A 20,883-nucleotide genomic window follows, 5' to 3' on the forward strand; every position below is an offset into this window, starting at 1 on the left:
AGCCTGCACATCCCTCCACCTGGGCCTTATTACAGGGCCTTGTCACTGTCTTCCCTTCTATACTGTATAGTCCTGAAACGACATGGGATTGATCTTTGTCTTCAGCACCTACCGCAATACTTGTCCCAGAGCTCTGTCAACAGTTTGATGTATGTACTTCATGCATTTTGGTAGACACTTAAAATCATAAATGCTTGCATACTTTTAAACAATCAAATCTTGCTATACACAGTGTCCTGCAAACTTCATAGCTGCTATTGAAGATTCTGCTGCTTTTTGCCATTCAGCCTATTATAGATACAGCTGGCTCAAGGACGGTGTCTGGCCAAAGAGAAAGGAAACCCAGAGTCTCCTGCTGGCTGGCCATCAGGAGCAGTTGTTTCTCAGTCCCCAATAGGACATCCCTAAAGCAGTCTGTCCTCCCAGCTAGTGATGACCCCACCACTGCTCATCTGGCAACAGCTGTTGGGAGGTTGGCTGTGGCCCAGATTCTGCCCTTGTTGGGACCTGCAGGGCTGTGCTGGGAAGAGAATGGCTCCCATACTGGCAGACAGGCAATGTGGGGAAATGTCTGGGTGTTCAAGGTAGTGTCAGGAAGAAGAGGAAATGACTAAGAAGGAAGAAGGAAAAAGGCTGTTCAAATAAGGATGGGAAGGAACCGTGTCTATGCAAATATTCCAGGTAAAAGTACAACTGTTAGCATATCATTCTTTTTTAGAACTATTTAAAAGGCTGAATTTCACATAGAGGTAATATCTACACATGTGCACATGCACACACATGCACACACACACACACAGCTACACACGCATGCCAAACACACAGCTTTTCTCTTCATTGCTGGGGGCCAAATTTAGGCTAACAGCTGTAACACAAAAGAGCAATTAGTATATTCATGATTTCTTATGTTTGCCCATTCATTCCAAAGGCTGTTTGTTTTGCTAATAGATTCAGGCCTTGCTTACAGGTTATGATAGGCATTAATAGATGTCTAGATTTTACAAGTATGTTTGAATTTCACAAGTCTTAGGTGTTAGCCGAGGAAATTCAAGGCTGCCAACACTCAAAAGCTAACACTTCCGATAGAGGCCTGAGGCTTTACTTAGACTAACCAACAACAATTAGCAATTATAATTCAAGGGTAAATGGAAGGTGAGTTCATTAATTCATTAATCATGCTGCTCAACTGTAGACATTAGCTTTTCAAACATACTTCTAACAGATACATTATTTTAAATATTTGGCAACCATCAAACAAGGATCTGTGTGAATATTGAAAACACAGGCCTGCATCTTTTTCAGAAAGAGTCAGCTCTTGACCTGGCCAGCAAAATCCTCTTTTTAATCATATATTTACTCCTAAAATTGATTCTGTTAAAATCCTCTTGAGTTTCTGAAACTTACAGCAATGTGTATGTATTATACTGGATTGATGAGCCTGATAAAAAATTGCAATAACTGGAGAGAATATAGTTTACTCTCTTTGAACTTTATTGTTTCTTTGTTTGACCCTCTTTCAGTTTGACATTTTAACAACTTGGAGAAATATAGATTATAGAGGCTTGGCCGAAATGGTAAATGTTTTCTCAACTAATCCCCTGAGAATTAAGCCATTTAATTTTAGTGTACAGAAAAAGTGATAAATTACTTGGGATTATACCTCAAGGGTGTAAACCCTGTGCAGATGAGTTGCAAATGGTTGTGAGAGGTTAAATCTGAATGGCAAATGTGAAAAATTATCTGGAAATTGACCTTCCTTATAGGTTAGGAGAGCCACCTCTGCCTAAATGTCCATCTCAAACATTTAGTTTGAAGTGGTTATTCAATTCATGTCAAAGCAGGATGAAATCTGATTTAAAAAATCAAATTATTCCAGTGATTTGGTCAAAGGTTGCCAGTTAGATACGTTGAATAGCTATGTTAAATATTATTCATCTCATGACAGGGAACAACTTTAATCTCAGTTTATTATGTATCAAAGGTATAAAAACCCCAAGGCCAAAAGCATTTCCAGTGCACAGGCATGGTAAGCTATTTCTTTGATAGACTTGGTAGCCAAATATAATAAAACTCAAACATCCATTTGCACTCAACTCACGTCATGCAGCTCTCAGGACCAGCAGGGAACAAATGACCAGTGTTTTGAAATCCTTGACGTAGAATGTACAGCATGCCTTACTGCCTTTAGTAAATCCACTCCAAAGCCCAGGATTATATCACTTTATTACTGCAATATAAAAATTTTACAAAAAGAGATCCACCCAATTTCAACTGTGCTCAGGACTCAGTTTGGACACAGACTGTCCATGAGCTTCTGTTCATGTGGCAAGAGTCGCATTCCAAATGTACGAATCTTCTCCATACACATATCTCATCAGCTCTGCCGTCATGATGCCATGCCAGCCCACAACATTTGTTGTTTCTTTAAAAGATTATTCTTATGGAACGTAAAATATAATTCACTTAAAGCTAATTATCTCCATAATCAAAATCATTTTGTAACTCACTCTAAGGACACTAAATCTCCAGTTTTAAAAATGCTGAGAAGTCCGATTGTAGGTTTAATGTTCACAGAAAGTGATGTTAAACTACAAAATCTCCTTTTTATCTTCCTAATAGTACAAAGTCTGATAAATTTTTGAATTCGTTAAGCTACTCTGTTCCTTACATTTTCCCACAATTAAGTTGTAAAATAATCACCATGATCATTAAGTGTCCATATAATACTTTGTACATTCAAAGTGTTTTGCAATCATTTTACAAAGTACATTGTTCTGTACATTGAGTTTTATTATGTCCTATGTGTGTCTAAGAACTATGTTCTACATGAACAGATCAAGAGGTGTTATATCAATTTTAGGAACAAAGGTTGCTTTTTATTCAATACGCATACCCATTATTTGTGTCCTTTTGACCTTTGTTCACTCTATACATGTTGTCTTTATTTTATTAGGAGCCAGGAAAATCCTGGAGTAGACTGAGAGATGTGTCTTTCGCCACCCAGACAGCTCGTGGAACACCCTGAACAGGGTCCGAGATCTCTCGCTGTTCAAGACACTCAGATTTCAGTATTTCCCATCCTAGTGCCTCTCTGCTAGAAACAGACCAGTTATTATAAAAGCAAGAAAGAAACCCAAGTGGCTATAGATGTGCTGGGTGAGTATCTACGGGGAGATCCTGACATTCTCAGATGACATACATCGTATGTATGAAAATTTCAGGACCTCTCCTTTTTGGTCCCAAAGTATATCTTACTAACCCTTTCAGCAGAAAAGAGATTTAGATCAATGGATTCATTCTTATCGTCTCTCACATCCAGGAGTCTTCTTGGCTACTGTTGCCACATGGGTCTCCCCTAAAGAGGATAAAGGTAGATATGGCCCTCCCTTTTTCAGACCTAGCCTCTCCAGGTAACAATTCAGCTATAACCGGTGACTTTTCAATTAAAATTTATTCCCTGCTTAAAATGCTCACTTTTTTTTTTGGTAAGTTTCCATAACTCGCCTCTTATTCTGTTTCTTCCTATCTGCCTTTTAAGATGATGCCTCTGGCACAGAAGTCTCAGTTGTGTGTTGTGTGCCCAAAATTCTTTTCAAGAGAGTTGGAGTTAGGTTGGTCCAATACAAACTGGGCTATACTGGTTGAACCCGAAGACTTCTCTATGGAGCCTGTGCAAACGTCTGATGAGTAAGTAACCTCTGACATCAGGAAACCAAAAACCCCACCTCCAGATCCTGCTAGCACTGCCATTTCCCGAACACGCAGGGGCATGCAGACAGCTTGTGCCTATGCAGGTCGCTGACGAACTTTCTCAAACCCTTCAACCAATCAGGATACCCCACGCTCATGCCATCTTTAACCACTTCCCCATAAATATCCTTCTTTTCCAAAGTGGACAAGGCAGATTTGAGATGTATTTCTCCATCTTCTTGCTTGGCTGCCTTTACAAATAAACCTTTTTCTCTTCTGTAAAGACAGGTGCTTTGCCATTTGGTTTCCATTGCTCATGATCAAATGAACTCTGATGGTTCAGTCACAGCTACTGCAGGGTCAGGTCCATCTTGAAATTGTTGTATATAGTGTGTAGTATAAAGGGACAAAAACAAGAATGCTATCTGACATCACTGTTCCCTCATACTACACAGATGGCCCTGCTAGTCTTACATCTATGCAACAAGAGTGTTCCCTGAATATGCTCATTCCCTCCTGAGCTGTCTCTTCCCAGATCTCCCACACCCAACTCAACTGTGGCGCATTCCTTAAGTCTATTGGTACTGTGCCCCTCACCCCAATCCTTCTCTTTAGAAATGCAGTGCTCCCTGTCTCCAATAGGAACAGGAGTTTCTGCTCCTAACGCCTTCCTACATCTAACAAAATCAAGCAACACCTCTGGCCTTGGCTGAAAAGTCACGCAGCTCTCTTTTGTTAGATGAGGGGAAGATGGACCCTCAGATTACAAGCAAAAGTGAATGTGGGGACTCCAAGAACGGTTCAGTCTCCACAGCAGAGAGAGTTGCAACTGATTTCCTTGCTAGAAATGTCAACTAAGAAAAGGTAAGCACACTTCACTGAGAAAAGCAAAACTATTTCTCTTGGAAAAAGTGTGGCTTACTGTCACATTGAGGTAAGGATATCTCTCCTGTTAGCCTGGTTTTGGTCTTGCCCCTTTCAGTAAAATGAGGCTGCATCATTATATTAAGAAGCATTAGGCACTTTCCTGTCCCCCTCATCCCAAGTATTTTATTATGCCAGACAAGTAAATAGTTCGTAAATAGGTAGGTAGGTAGTGGACAAACAGGTAGACAACTATATCTTTTTTGTGCTTCTTGATCTGTGGAGAATCAGTCTTTTCCTTTCTCAGTCCATGGATTTTGTTGGGTGGACCAACTAGATTAATCCTTCCTGAACACAGTGATTGATTCAATAGTTCTCTCTCCCTCTCTCACAATCTCTCTCTCTCTCCCCACCCCCCACTTCCCTCTCTGTCTCTTCTACTGAGATTTCAGGCACAAAGGATCACATAAGGCTGAATTGTCAGGGTCCATCTTTCCAGAATGAGCAGACTGTCCATCTGGGAGTGAAGCCAGAACAGATGAAAGCTCAGATGAAGAATGGAGAGAGGGATAGACAGATAGATAGTCGATAACTGAATATCCAGATCCAGCCATTGAGAAGCCACAAATTCCCTTTTCTGCTGTGTCTAATCTGATTTTGAGTTCTGACACTTGACAACTTATTACCAGAAAGGATTGTATACAAATGCTAACAGTGCCAATTGTGAGGTGGTGTTTTCTGATTTATCTGTATTTCCTTTCCTTTCTTTTTTTTCTCTCTCCTTCTCTCTCTCTCTCTTTTTTTTTTTTTTTCAGTGACTATCTTTTCTTGTGTGATAAAAACAACTTCTAGATAAACATGATGGTGTAGAGCTGGGGAGACTATGGACATGGGTGATTCACTGGGTCCCTCTACCAGATCCCTCTTCCCATCATGGGAATGCCACAGCCCTCAGACTTGCTTCCACCATACTTCTCACATGTAATTCTAGCAGCTGTGTACTTACCTGCCTTATCTCTAGACAGCAGCTTCCCAGGGCAATGTCCAGGTCTTATTCAATTTTGCAGTCCCAGAACCCAGCACCATACCTGACACAATTATCATTCATCATGGTTTTGTTGACTCTATGACTTAAAGGCACTCAAGATATTTGCAATCTCATTTTTAAAAAAAACCAAAAAGGGCATGGAGAAGAGCACGTGCACCTTTCAAAGAAAAATAGCATCATTTCCAAAATTGACGGTTGTAGTACTTTCAACAAATAGTGTAAAGGAGAAAATCTAATGAGGAGAATTGTCCCCGTTCCTTCCCAATGCTATGTCTAGAGCAGCAACAACCAGTTGAAATATCATGTGAGCCACATATGTAATTTTATATGCTCTAGTAGCCACATTAAGAAAAGTAAGGCAAACAGGTAAAATTAAGTTTATTAGTATATTACATTTAACCCAATATATCCAAAATGTTATTTTTTTTATTATTATTAGTCCACTTCTGTTGCTTATAACAAAATACCTGCAACTGGGTGATTTACAAAGAAAATCAAATTTATTCCTTACAGTTTCAGAGCTAGGATGTCCAAAGTCCAGGGAACACATCTGGTGAAGGCTTTCTTTGGTGGTGACTTCAGGGAAGACAGGGTATCTACATTGTGAAAATGGTGGAGCAGAGAGAGCAAAGAGAAAGACACTCTCCCTCTCTTTTAAAGCCCTCAGAACCATGCCTCTGACCACCATTTTTAATCCATTCACTACGGCAAGGTCCTACAGTCTAAACACCTCTTCAAGGCTCCACTTTTCAATTGCCATAATAGGATTTCCCACCCTCTTAACAATCACAGTGGGGGCCTGTATGTTTTATGTATGCTGTGGATTGAATGTGCCCCCAAAACTCACTGAAGTTTGACCACCTATTGTAACAGTGCTAAGAAAGTGGAAAACCCAATTCTGGTATTTGAAAGATGGGGCCTTTGAGAGGTGATTTGATCATGAAGACTATACACTTATGAATAGATTAATCCATTTATGAAGTAATGAGTTATCATGGGTGTGGCTCTGATGGCTTTATAAGGAGAGCAAGTGAGCAGATTAGCTTTCTTGCTCAACCCATTCTTGCCATGTGACACACTGGTCAGCACAGGACCCTGTAGAGAGCTCCCACCTAGAAGAAGGCCCTCACCAGGTATATTCCCTCGACTTTGATTCCAAAACTGTGAGAAATAAATTGCATTCCTTTATAAATTACCCAGCCTCAGGTATTCTGTTATAAGCAACAGAAATAGACTAATACAACCATCAAGCTCTTTTTCCTTCTTTGTACTAAGTCTTTGAAATTGGGGTGTGTATTTTACACTCACAGCACATCTCAGTTCAGACTAGCCATATTTCAATAGTCACATGTGGCAAGTGGTGCCATACTGGAGAGCACAGGTCTACCAACTAAAACTCCAAGAATATTCAGTGTTGAAGAACCTGTCTTTTGGTGACCCATTGTGACTCCCTCTGAGTGGCTTATTGCTATCCAGAGGCACACCTCCAACATGCTAGCTGCCTTTGGCCAGTGGAGACTTGGAGTTATGGGGTGAACAGTGAGAGGCAGATGCTACTCCCAGCTTCCAACACCAGTGCATGACCCAGAGCGGGGGTTCAATACATTCTAGTTTAATGTTAAACCACAATTGTCTTTTCTTTTCCAAAGAGGCTGGTCTCATCAGAATGCCAACTGTTCTCCACCCTTTACCATCATTTTTCAAAATGAAATTCTCAGACAGATAAGCAAACCAGGGATCTCTGGAGCTCAAATGAAATAAGTCAGAAATAAAGATGCACCCTCAATGGTCCTGAACATCTCATTCCAAAACTGTTTGAAACTTAGACTTTGGAGGCAAAATATTTTTCAACTAGAAAAATATGAATTCACTGTCAAATGGAAGAATGCAGTTGCCTTATCAAAATCCCTTTATTTTCACTGAGTGCCACAAGTTTAGAGCAGGAAAGGGGAAAAGCTCCCCTGACCTCTATAAATGATTGCTGGCACGAGAGGCTACATCCAAGGACAATAAGAGAAATCCTGGATGCCTTTTAAAAAACCTCCATGCTTAGGCTACAGTCTTTATTTGGAAGATTTCTGGAAAACCATATATCCAAAAAATTCACGTTATTAATGGCAGCAATTTTTTCCAGCCAGATGAGGGAGGCAGCTCCACTCTCTGATTTCCCCTAAGTGCACAGTCATCACAGCAGCAGAAACAGAGACCTGCCATGGCCTCAGATAAGAGCTGGACCTTGTTCTGGGGAATAAGCCCAAGTCCAGATCTCTCTTTCAGGTAACAGGAGACGTTCATGAAAGGATACAATGTGGAAATGCTACCATTAATTTATCACTGTCAGGTGGATTCAAACATGGTTGACTGGGAGGTTGGGGAAAGAGAGAATGAGAGAGAACTTGAAGCTGATGTTTCCCATCACCGAACCAGAGCTCTGAGCTCTGGACGGAATCCTGAGAGCTCAGCTGCTCACTTCTGGCCACACGCAAGACCATATTTAAATCATTTCAAACTGATGAGAATACATTCCTCTCTCTCTTTCTCTCTCCTTCCCTCCCCCCGCCCCCTTTTAAAGACCTCTAGAGAAGGAGATAACATTCCCTTGCTAAATTATTCCCTGATTCAACAAGCTTCAAGAAAAATGGTCTTTAACTCTACATGATTTATATTCCTACCACTGCTGTTTCCACCTTTTATGCTTTCAACACGCACTCCCTGAGTTCCTAGTAAGTGCAAGGTTCGTCTTGAGATCTGAAGAGGAAAGAGGCAGGCTCCGGGCTTCAGCAGGGAAGATAAGCCTCGTACAACCGCAACCCGACCTAGGACGTGCTAAATGGGATAAGATCACGTGTTGGGACAGTTCACAGGAGGGAACTTTCTGTCCTCGGGAAGAACGGAGAACAGCTGGTCTCCATCCCTCTTGTTTGTCCTGAGTAATTTCTCTCTTCCTCACCTTTTATTTGCTCTTTAGATCATTTCTTAAAGCTGTCAATATTTTGAGACATATGGAAGACAAGTATGATGTGGGAACACAATCTATCTGATAGTAGAAGGTTCACAGCCTCAGTGGCTAAATGTCACACACACAGTTTGGGGGTGAGTGTGGCTCCTAGATCCTGGCCAGCTGCCCAGATGGGCACTCCACCTGTCCCAGAACTTTCCTTTCTCTCTCTTGCCAGTTTTGTGTCTCACCTGCTATATTAAAACTAAGATTGGAGCTCAAAACAAGTATTAGACAGTGTATTTTTGAGATCATTTGATGTTGAATAACATCTCTCTCTACCACTACCTTGTGTGTTTCTCTGACCTCGTAAGAGTGCCTTGGAGTGGCCACTTGCCACACAGGTCACCAGTGCTCTCTCCCTCTCTGTTGGGCTCGTCTTGCCTCCCTCATCAGTGGGTAATTGTTTCATAACCTTTCCAGTCTTCCTTGCTGCCAAACTATGTGGATCTTTTAAAAATCTGTTTTGTCAGAAGAAATCAGAAATAAGACTGAGAAATTAAGAGACTTATCAGAGTTTCTGCAACTTTTAGTGACGAAATGGGGGTTGAGCTTGGCTCTTCTACATTCTCTTTCCTGTGCGTAACATTCCTGTGCACCCATCAGATCGCCCCAACCACACTGTGAGCTCCTGACTGGTCTGACATAGGTTCCTGGAGACAAGTCTTCATGTTATTTTATTTAACCAACCAGGCCTTTTCCCTTTTGCTCCTTTGGTGTAGAGAGAATGTGTGTGTGTGTGTGTGTGTGTGTGTGTGTGTTTAACTATGCAGAAAACAAAATCAACACATATGGGAGTTGGTGGGGAGAAAAACATAGAAAGGTGAATGCAAAAGCCAGCTCAAAGTGCAAACCTAGAACTGGTGGGAAACCTAAGTCATGAATGCTACTTTCTCTTTCTCCTGAAACAACACAATCGAGAACTAGAGAGTTCTACTGTTTCAGCAGATGGTGAGTGTTCACACACCAACCAGCCAGTGGAGAAGCCACCAGGTCTGCCTCCGCCCAGACCTTGACTAAGACCGTCTAGATGAGGTGAGGCCTGCAGATGAGGACTGGGCACAGAAATTAGTAGAACAGATTCAGGACCTGTTTAAGCCTCGGATCCAGTGTCACAGTGCGTGAGCAGTAGGGGAGATTTGACACCATTCATGGTTCATAATTTCTGGGTGTAGAAGGCAGGGCTGGCCAAGGCAGGGAAACCAGCTGCTTTAGCAAGACTTAGGTGCCCAAAGCAGACATAAAATGGAGGGGTTTTTTTTCTTCTTATATAAAGAATTTAAGGACAGGAAAAGATATCCCATAAATGAAAGAGTAGTAAGTAGTGGAGTTGATAAAACTTACAGCTAGGTCTCAACAATTGTTAATGAAATCATGAAACTTGACGCACTTGTTTGAAAAAAGGAGAAGGTTTCTTGAAATTGAAAGTGTGTAATATAAAATAATAATCTGGAATGAAAACTTTAGATTATTCCAATAATATCTGGCAATTGAAGAGGTGTGTTACATTTTTCATTTAGCCCAGGGAGAATCCATATTTTTTTATTCTTAATGTTGATAGAGAACTAGGTTTACATTTTATTTTTCTTAAGTTGATCTTAACCATAAAACATAGAAATGGAATGTGTAACTTCAAGTCACTAGAGAGGAAAAAGGAGCAAATTTTGATGCCACCACGTGATAAAACTTTTTGAAATGATGCATGAAAAACATTTTTTGTAAAAGTTGACCTGGTATTTTCACTTTCACTTATACTCACTTATATTATATGTGACAACGTATATCACTTTTGTAATTTTTCATGAGATTTTTTGATGTAAGATAGAATATAATATTAAAATATTTTAAGTGAAATGAGACAAGACATAAAATAACGAGTATACCAAAAGGTTTATTCCAAAGAAGGCATGGTTTCCTCTGGTTTAAATTCATGCGATTTGGACATAGGGATAGGAGGTGTGTTGGCACGGAGGATTGACAACAGCTGCCAGAGTTCTTCCTGGGGGGAAAAATGTCTTGGCTGGGAATATACCTACATGAAACATTAGCAGGTGGAAGTGGAAATCCCAAAGAGATGCTCTGGTAGAAGGCAGGACTTAATGAGATTAAACTCTCAGCATAAGAAATAAGAAGACTTGAGAGGATGGAGTTGAGAGAACATGGCAGGGAAGGGGAGCAGACTAAAGAGAGGAGTTTTACAAACCAAGCAGCCTGCTAAAATAAAGTAGAGTGTGAAGTTCCCAAGGACTAAAGGTTTTTGAGAACTGTTATATTATATATGTAATCTTAATGTTGCTATAATTTAAACATCTTTTGATAAATTAAACAACTCCATTGCCCCCAAACTGCAGTGAAGTTCTACTGTATATACAGCCTTGGAGTGTGGAGAAGGACTTGGGCAGTGTCTGTGTGGGGTGCACAGGGTATAAGAGCAATAGCACATGGATGTGAGGAAACCATGAACTGAACTCATCAGCAGAAGCAGAAAGCCAGGGCCAAAGTGGGCCAGAAGAAGTGGAGATGCCCTGTGCCCTCTATTCTCTAAGACATTCAGGACTGACTCTCTCCCTGCACATGGGACGAGGAATTCAAGCCAAATCTCAAAGGACAGGTTGACATTGAGTGATATTCTCTCATCAAGCAAAGTGGAGGTCAAACTTGGAAGTCCAAAATTTGTACTTACAGATATTCTATAACAATAGTAAAGTTAATATTACCAAATAAAACACAATGGTTCAAACACATTTTAAGTGAAAAAAAAGAAAGTACAAGAAATGTTTATATGAGTTGATATAATAAAATAACTTTATAAATAAAGTGTAAAGAATTATAGATTTCTAAATAACTAAAAAGTACTAAGTCATCAACTCAGAAAAGCAAAAGAATATTAATACAAAAAAGTTCAAATTGTGGTATGGAATACGAGGCCTTACTAATTAATAAATAAAATACTATCTCCTTTGGGAAATAGGTTTAAAACAAGCATTGTAAATCTAAAACGTGGATGAGAGCAACTTAAAGATCAGATGAAAAGAAAACAGAAAATTATGTAAGGATTATGCCTGATAAAATAGGGACGTATTTTAATATTTCCTGGTAAAAGACATGAGTGAGTCAAAAGAATAGAAATTTCTGGTTAGCGACAGATCAAAGCTGAATGTGATCCAACCAGTAAAAAAAGCAAAGAAAACATTGAGAAAGATCATGAACAATAGATTCTGAATTCAGAACAGGTATTCCAGAAAGCCTTGAGCTATTATAATGTGATAAAGAGAAAACAGAAGAGGAAAAAGGAAAAGAGAATAATAAAAGTTCTTCCTGATGATTCAAGTAATGACCAGTAACCACCTCGAGACTTCAAATTCTGCTGAGCAACAGGCCCTCTGGAACATTCTGCTAATGTTCTGCTGAAGGGAGAGCATTCTCCCACCTCCACAAACCAAAAAATCCAGAGGACCTCCCTTTCTTTGGTTATGTTGATAGGCCAAACTCTCATCGTGGGCTTGACATGATTCCCATATGAATTCCATCCAAGCTGTTAGACCCGAAGGCTGGAGAGGAAACCTCCTTTCCTTTCCTGAATGGCATTACCACCTTCATAGTGTGGCATCTGTGTCCACCCTTGCCTATAACCCCATGGAATACGTGCTTTGTGTCAAATTTGACTATCAATAAAATGTGTTCAGCCCATGCTTTTCTTTCACCACTGCATCAAGTTCAGTATGAAACATACTGTACATGCACAATATATCTATTAAGAAATGGCTTTTTAAATGTGCAGGATATTTTTAATAATTATTTCCTCCTCAGAAAATCAAACAAAGTCATTTGTTTGCTCTGGGTCATACTTAGAGATTTCCGCTCATCTCTTCATCTTTCTGGGCATCGATTCCTAATCTACACAATAAGGAAGTTTAACTAGTGACTTCTGATGTTACCTTCCAGCTCTAGCATTCTCAGACTGCCTCATCTTAAGCGTACTGTGAACTTTGTCCCTAGACATATTCCTCCAGCTTCCTATTTCCAGTCAGAAACAAGCGAGGAGGAGGAGAGAGGTCTGCGTAGGCAGCACAGCATAGGATAGGAATTGAACTTGAAGAATCAGGGTCAGCTGAGTTCTGCATCTATGCTTCCATCCTTCTTCCCTGTTGCTTTGCTCTTCTCCCTGACCTGGCACTTTTCACATCTGATCCTCTCTGGGTCCTGCTCCTTTCTATGCTTTGATTTGTAGCTCCAACAGAGGCCCGAAACAGGCCAAGGAAAGGCTTATTGAAAGAGAAACAGATTCCCTTAGATGTGCAGTAAGGGATGGTTGTTTTCGGGGCATTCCAGGCCAAGCAAATGATCCATGTGGAAAAGAACACTTCCACACCTGACCAGATTCCCTGCCAAAGTATCTTAAAGAGATAGTCCTACAAGTTCACTATTTACTTGTGGGTGTTCATGAGCATTTCCAAAGGTCTGTCTTTAAAGACAATGGAAACTTCTCAAAAATCTTCCCCCAACCCCTCAAGTCAGCCTGCTATTGTTATTTCCAGTACTTGGATGTGATTTAAACTCTGGTTAGAAGAAAGGAGAAGCTTTACTTAAATTCAATGGTCAGGATATCAGGAGAAATCAGTCTTTCATGTGTACTCCTGTCTTCCATTGGCAAAGCTTCTATTAAAGGCCCATTGGTGTTTAATCAAGAGGCAGACATTAAGGTTTACTAGAAATGTTTCATGTTAGCTTTGTGACTCACACATTCAGGAGACCTGAGGCCTGAAAATGACAAGACTACAGGTGAAACTAGAAGTGATATCGTCTTTTAAAACATTTGGGTCAATACTGTACAATACTGTGATGACAACCTATTTAGTTGCAATAAAACCACTCCCAGAGGCCATTAATTGATCCCAATGGACACCTCTTAAAATGGGCACTTCTAGAAAGCCTCTTAAAATAGAAGACTGTACTGAAATGGAAGCAGGAGCATCGCTAATTATAAAAATCTTTTACACAATTTGGTGTCCTCAGATTTTGGCCTGTAGGAAGTGAACTTCCAGTCTTCATCATAAATTGATTTTAGGTTAATACAAAGGGACATATTATCATTTATCTCAGGCCTTGATATACATTTTGTGTTTTTCCCTTGTGAAGATACAATAAAACAATATCTAAAGACAAACATGTCAGTACAATAGATAAGTTTTTTTCTAGGATATATCAGATGCTCTCTAAATGTGATCATTTCCTTTCAAAATGGAGTGCAGTAATTTCCTCTAGGAATGCTAAAGCCAGATATCATTTTTTCTTATGTTAATCTGCTATGCAATATCACCCATCTAGTAAAACTTTATCTCCAACAGGAGAGAATTTTAAGGTTTTTCTGTGACAGCAAAACAAAAAACCAAAACTACTCTAGGAACCCCAAAGAGCCTTCTTCAACAAAACTAATCATACCACATTCTGTGCTTGATTATTTCTATTGTTTCTTTAAACTAAAGAACTATAGGAAGGTTTGGTTTTGGCTTTGACAATTTGCATTAGACGTAGGGTCTTTTGTTGCTTTTAATAAAATCATGCTACTCCACTTAAGAAATATTTGCAATGAAAAAAGTAAGTGTTTCATCATGTTTTTGTTTTCTAAAATCTTAAAGGTCTACTCCATGATTCCCTTTGTTCAGACCCTTGGAATAAATTACTACAATCAGACCACATAGGGAGAAAAGTTAGCTTCTCATTACAAAAGGAATTGGTCCAAGAGGTAAAGTATTAATCAGTGCTACTTTTTACCAATCCTATTTTCCTTGTTAGAATGCATATTCCCATCGGGCCATATTAAAACAGCATTTTCATGAATCACTCACTCCTTTACTATTTAGTTTCTGCTGAAATCTAGGGTCCCCTACAATTAATGCAAGTGGCTGACCTTACACGCATCTCCAGTGTCCCCTAGATAGCTTTATCTGGCTATAATAATTTATCAATGTCAAGCCATTTAGGCCTTTGGCTTTGGTCTTATTTTTCCTACAGGTGTCAAAAATGCAAAACCACAAGCTATAAAACACAAGATGACAGTATCCCATTTGCACTGGTTTTGAAATACCAGAAGGTAACTTTATTTAAAATATTACAACCTTTTCTCCAAACTAGTTGCATGAATTACAGGGTGGTCTGAAGAGTTGATAATAAATGCCACTGCAGCAACTTAACAATTCCTAAGGCCAAACATCCAGATGTGTCAATAGTCTGTGTAAATTAGAAACAGATGTAAACCCTTGTTGAAAAATAAATATAATAGAATTATTTCCTTTTGCCTCCTTATGCTTTCACACACTCGAATTTATTTCTTCCACATTTTTTTGAGTTGGTTCAGCTTTAAAAACAAAAATTATTTCTATTTTTCACATGGGGGTGCAGCTATGTATAAAGCAAAGAAAGGAACAGTTAATTTTGTGCCTTGTTTCATGCTCCGTGGAGCTAATCCAAGCACAGAGGCTCTCTGGAATTAGTTGGTGATCCACAATCCAACCAAATCTTCTGGGATATATGCTAGATCCCTATTGCCATGTAAAGTATTAGCCGTCATGAAACCCACTCTTTATTCCCATAAGGTTACCTCAGTTATGAGATAAAATAAACATTTCAAATACAGTAGAACTACATTCCTGACAACTTTTACTTACTTTCATTTGATGTAGTAATAGAGCTGTTGTTTAGAGTAAAAAAGAGTTTTTTTGGTTTTTTAACATCTTTTTTAGGAGTGAACTTACTTCTTAAATCCCATTCGTGCATGCTAGGTGGGAGGTGAGGGTCAGGTGTGTGTGACTGGGAGTTTTGTGAAAAGAGATAACCAGTTATCAGTAGACAGAGGGTTGCAAGATAGATATCAGAGGATTGCATTTCCTTAGAGCAGAAATACCCCAACCAACTGTACAGAGTTGTTTATTACACTATTAACATCAATTAGAAAAGTTCTAGTGACTACAGAGTTCTTATATTCTAGAACCCCTGGGGCCATTTTGTCCCTATCATGGTAGGATCCAGGGAGGCAGATTCAGCTACACAAGTGATCTCTGAAAAATAGCTTTAAAGGAAATGAGCCAGCTCCACATTCACCCTCCTCTCAAACACCACTCAAAATAATAATAAATAATAATAATAATAATAATAGTAACCTTCTTGCCCTTACAGCCCTCTAGAATTATAAGATCAGTCAGCATCCATATTCAATTCCTCAGCAATCTTTGAATTTTCTGTAATTGTTGGTTCCAATAACCCAACCATGCCTGGAAGGAGTGAAATGTTATAATATTGATTGCATAGGGTCCAAAGGCTAAATTGTATTTTAAAAGGCAACATTTGCATTTTAGTTTCTCAAAAATTTGACTGTAGTTAATAAGTACGGTTAATCTACTGGTTTCCCTCCCACTCCATTATGACAAAGACTACTAAATCTTACCCAATGACTGGTCTCCCCTATTTCCTTTTTAGCAGAACTGCTGAGGGAGAGCGGCAGGTGCCCAGTTCAGAAAACTGCCTTTCTTAGCCCCTTTGCAGACAAGCATGTTATAGGGTGAAGCTTCAGGAAAAGCCCTTTAAAGGGAACTGTCTTAATCCACAAATCCCCTTCCTCTTTTTTCCCTACCCGAGTCATAGATGTAATTGCTGGAGCTCCAACAACTATTTTGTAAGCCTGAGGATAAGAGCAGAGATCCTGGTCCCTGATGACATTAGAGAGTCACCATATAACAAATCAGCTTGCCTATATCAGGAATTAAATGAGATAAGTGTAAACATTCATCTTGTAAAGAACACTATTTCAGTTCCTGCTAGCACAGCAGAATACAATTTCTGATACACTCTCTGAGAAATTTCTGTCCTAAACCCTGCCTGGGTTTCACCCACTCAGGAACTCATCAGACAAGTCTATCACCTACTTCTACCTTTAAGAAAATTATGATGTTTTCCCTGTGTGTCTCAGGCTTTGTCTCTGCCAAGCTCTTCTCTAGTAAAAAGAAAAAAAATTGTTTTCATCCTTTCATGCTTTCACCATTTTTTATTTATCTTAGAATGTATTTATAAGCCACCACCTGTTCAAAAGATTTGCATAAAGCAGTTTATCACCTAGCTAATATGATTGTTTAATTGGTTTATTATGCTGATGGAAGAGGTTATTGTAGAAAATAAATTAAAAAGTAAAAATATAGAAACAGTTGAGTTATACCAGTGAGAGCTAAAGAGATAAAAGTAGAAGTCTTTCCTAAGTACCCTTATATAAACAAATGAGCAATTTTTTAAAGTTTTTTTTTAAAATTTGGTGATAATAATTTAACTCGAGTGGGATTAAATAAACACAGCAAATTAAAATGTTAGCTATTGCCCATTTTTTCAGGGAACAAAACACAGTCAATCAAAAGAAGTTTAGAATCATTCTCCAAGCATGTGTTTCTTCTTTCGAAAACCCATTCCTTGCTGAAGCTGCTTCTTCATTTGCAATGTTTATTATCACGACACTATCAACAACTTGGACAAAAAGCACTTTCAAACATGTGCAATTGTTTGGATTAAACTGCAGTGGCTCATGAGGGTGTTCACACTGACCCCATCTGGAAGACTAGCAACCAAAGCAGCCTTTTTCCCTGACTGTTCTACTGTCTTCCTTTCAAAGACAATTTATTCCTATTTTTTGCACCTGATCTTGCTGAGAGATACTGCTTTTCTGCAACTCACCTCCTTGGAGCCTCCCACCTTAGCTTCTCAGACTAATTAAAGTTTAAGCCAAACCCAGGACTGGATTCCAAATGTTTCTTTACTATTTCCCTTGCAACTCTGTAAAGTGGGTTTCTGTCTTTATCGACCTATAAATTCACCCTTCTGCTTTCCCCATGAGGAACTGATAATCCATGGAGGAAATGGAGGAGAGAAAGGGGTGGGAAAATGAAAGGCAAAAAACTGCCTGAGAAACAAACTTGTTACTCTTGAGTCAGAAGGATCGCATCCAAAAGTAGTGACTCACTGCGCGAAGGGATATCGTCCTGTCTAATAAATAAAGGCAGGTGGCCAAATGCACACCTGCCCACAGGTAAGGAATTTAATTATTCTCAGGACTGCAGCTACCGGGAACTTAACACGAAAACCTACAGCCTTAATTCTGCACGTTTGCATGGCAATGTTCTCCTGCAGATTTCCACCCTGCTCCACCTCCCGGCTCTCATTTCACGAAACACAGGAGGAAACGGCGAAATGCTTGGCCAAGTCAGAAGCCACGGGTTCAAGGAAATCTGCGGCACTACGGCGGGTCTCTGAAAGCTTCTCATTTTTCTTTGGGCAGTTCTGATCTACAGCTCTGTTCGTGTTGCATCTGTAATTTCTCTTTTAAAAAAATTGCTTACAATAGCTGTACTCTGAGGGTTTGAGAAGTTTTAATGTATCAAAAGAGGCATCACAAATTAATCATAAATAAATCGAGAACTTTTTATTGATGATTCTCTTATTTCTATCTCCATTCCAGATCATTCCTGAGACCCAGAAGTACCAACAGGAGACACAGCACAGTGATAAAATGAACCCTTTCTGGGGCCAGACTGCTTAGAGTTGAATCCCAGCTCCTCTAACTATGTGACTATGGACAGGCACGTCATCTTTTTGATGAAGTGCTTAATCTCTCTGCCTCAGGTTTTTTTCATCTGTAAAATGGGGATAATACCATATTTTATTAATTCTAAGAAGGACCTTTTTTTGGATCCCTGTATCGGCCAGCCACCAAAAAAAAAAAAAAAAGGACATCACTTTAATATCTCTGACATCAGGATGCATCTTACAACTGACGATACCTTAGATCTGATTACAATAACTGTTAATAACAATAGCTGTTAGGGTGGTTGTGAGGATTAAATCCACTAAAATATACAATTTACGATAACATTTGGTGCATACTGAGCTCTCAGCAAATGCTAGCCAGTATTATTGCAGTAATGAACATATCCTTTTCAATTTTTAGGCATCTCAAATTCATCTTTTTTTCAAACATGCTTATTCCCCTATATTCCGTACCTTGTTTGATGCCAGTCACACAAGTCAGAAACATGGAATCATCACTGATCCTTTCCTCTCCTTAACCCTTTGCATCCGGTCACTTATCAAGTTTTCTGAATTTTACAGTCTAAATCTCCCTCCTCTTTCCTCCTCTTGCCATGCCCATGCCACCCTGGCTATCATCTCTGACCTGGAATATGGCAGCCTGCAGTCTAAACTCCACTTTGCCTTTAGAGTCACCTCCCTGACATGGGCATCTGGTCACAGCTCTCCCTGTTTCCAATTTTTTCAGTGGCTGCTCCCCACTACCTCCAGCAGAAACTCCAACTCCTTCTTATGGCACCAAAGTCCCAAGTTATCAGGATGGTTTCTAGGCCTTGGTCAGTTTCATCTGCCATGATCCCTTCTCACCTGATGCTCTGTCTTCACATATCACTTGCCACTCTCTGAACTGTTTGACAATTCATGTCTCCAGGCTCTTCCCTCTGCCTGGAACAGTCATTCCCCTTTGATCCATCCTTTGATACTGTTCCTTCAAGACTCAGAAAGTTGTGATCCTCTTTCTCCTGTCTCCCCTCCCCCCTAGATACTTATATATGCCCTTCTTTGTGGTCCTGAGTCACCTTGTTTCTATTTCTACTCCACTTCTCTAATTCTCAATCTATGTATCTCTCCTAGTTGACAGCAAATACTTAAAGATCATATTTTTTTAATCCCTAATATTTAGCCTTTTCCTGTCACATAGATAATTAATACGTGACTGCTAAGTGAATGAAGGAATAAACCTAACAGTGTACATGATATTGCATAACAATATACTGAGAAAAATATATTGAGAAAAAATCAAGAGAAAGCATAATATAACAAAAAAACTAGTTAAATTTTTCTCATTAGCTGCAGTTCTTTTTCCCGAAATACATCTTCTTCTCGTTTTTCCTTCCTAGAAAGTGCCATTACTCTGGTAAACAATCCGTACCATAAAGCCCTCAGGCCAAGAGCACTGATGCTCTTTTTTCAAATACTGACACCAAAGCTCTGTATGGGCACCTGACAAATGGATGTTGTTCTTATTACTATTGCAAGACAACAGCCTTTATAGCACTGCCCTGATTTTATTGAAAAGGCGTCAAACTACCAAAATGCTGTTAGGAATAAAAAGTTTCGTATGTGATAATAATAATACAATGGAAAACATGGACAAACACCAAACCTCAAGTGCATTCTCTGATTAAGACTGCTTCTTAAATGACTGCCACTTACTGTGAAAGGCAATTGCACAAGCACTTTTACAGACTTTCAGCACAACACCAACCCCACCCTGACCCCAAGATAAATCCGTATTAATATGACAAAAACAATGTACCAGGAAAGCTCATTTGTTAGTTACACTTAGAGATTCTTTTGTGGTACAGAAGAAATGCAAAGGGCAATAAATGTCTGACTCCTCTTTGCCCAGGTTTCACCATGATGCTTTTCAGTTAGAAGGTTGGTCCAAATTTGTACCAACAAGCATTGGACCAAAGTCCCCCCATCAAAGGCTTGCTTAGCACTTATTGGCCAAAGGTCATCAGCGACATGAGAAAAAGTTCCAAGAGGTTCAAATTATTAACACTTTTCTTCTATAAGACAAGAAGCCATATGCGTGGTAGAAAATCATGACAGGAAATCGTATCCAGCCTTTAAACAAAAGCAGGTGCAAAATATAACCTGGCTGGTTAAGAAGGAAACAAAGATTACATCATTAGCACACCTTGCAGCCTGGGTTTTATCAGGCCTTCATTTTGTGTATAGATTCTTTGGATTGAGCACAGGGCAATGGCAGATAGGGGATAGAAGGGGTTGCATGCTGGTTCTTAGGAAAAGAAAGGTAGATGTTTCAATCCACATAGTAACTGTCTGAAATGTAATAATATTCTACTGTAGTTGTGTATGGTTACTTTTCAAACTGTGTTTCTTATCTCCGGGTCTCATACTAGGGGAGACAATTAAATGACATCTCCATGGTGTCATCCTTTAGGTCCCTGTCTCAGAACTGCACTCTCAGCAAAGCAATGTTGTAACGAAGTCCCTCCAGCAATTCCAGCAGTAAGTATCTCCACCCCTTGGAAAAAATCCAAGACAGAACCATCTTCTACTAAATCCCATTCTATAGTAAGGTGTGCCATACTTTTTTGTACTTTAAGTTGTACTGATCACATTAGGGAAGCAAAATTTTATTTTTATTCAATACAATTTTTGTCAAGTGGGGAAAAAAACTTTTGCC

This window comes from Cynocephalus volans, chromosome 7 (assembly GCF_027409185.1).
Source record: "Cynocephalus volans isolate mCynVol1 chromosome 7, mCynVol1.pri, whole genome shotgun sequence".
Lineage (NCBI taxonomy): Eukaryota > Metazoa > Chordata > Mammalia > Dermoptera > Cynocephalidae > Cynocephalus > Cynocephalus volans.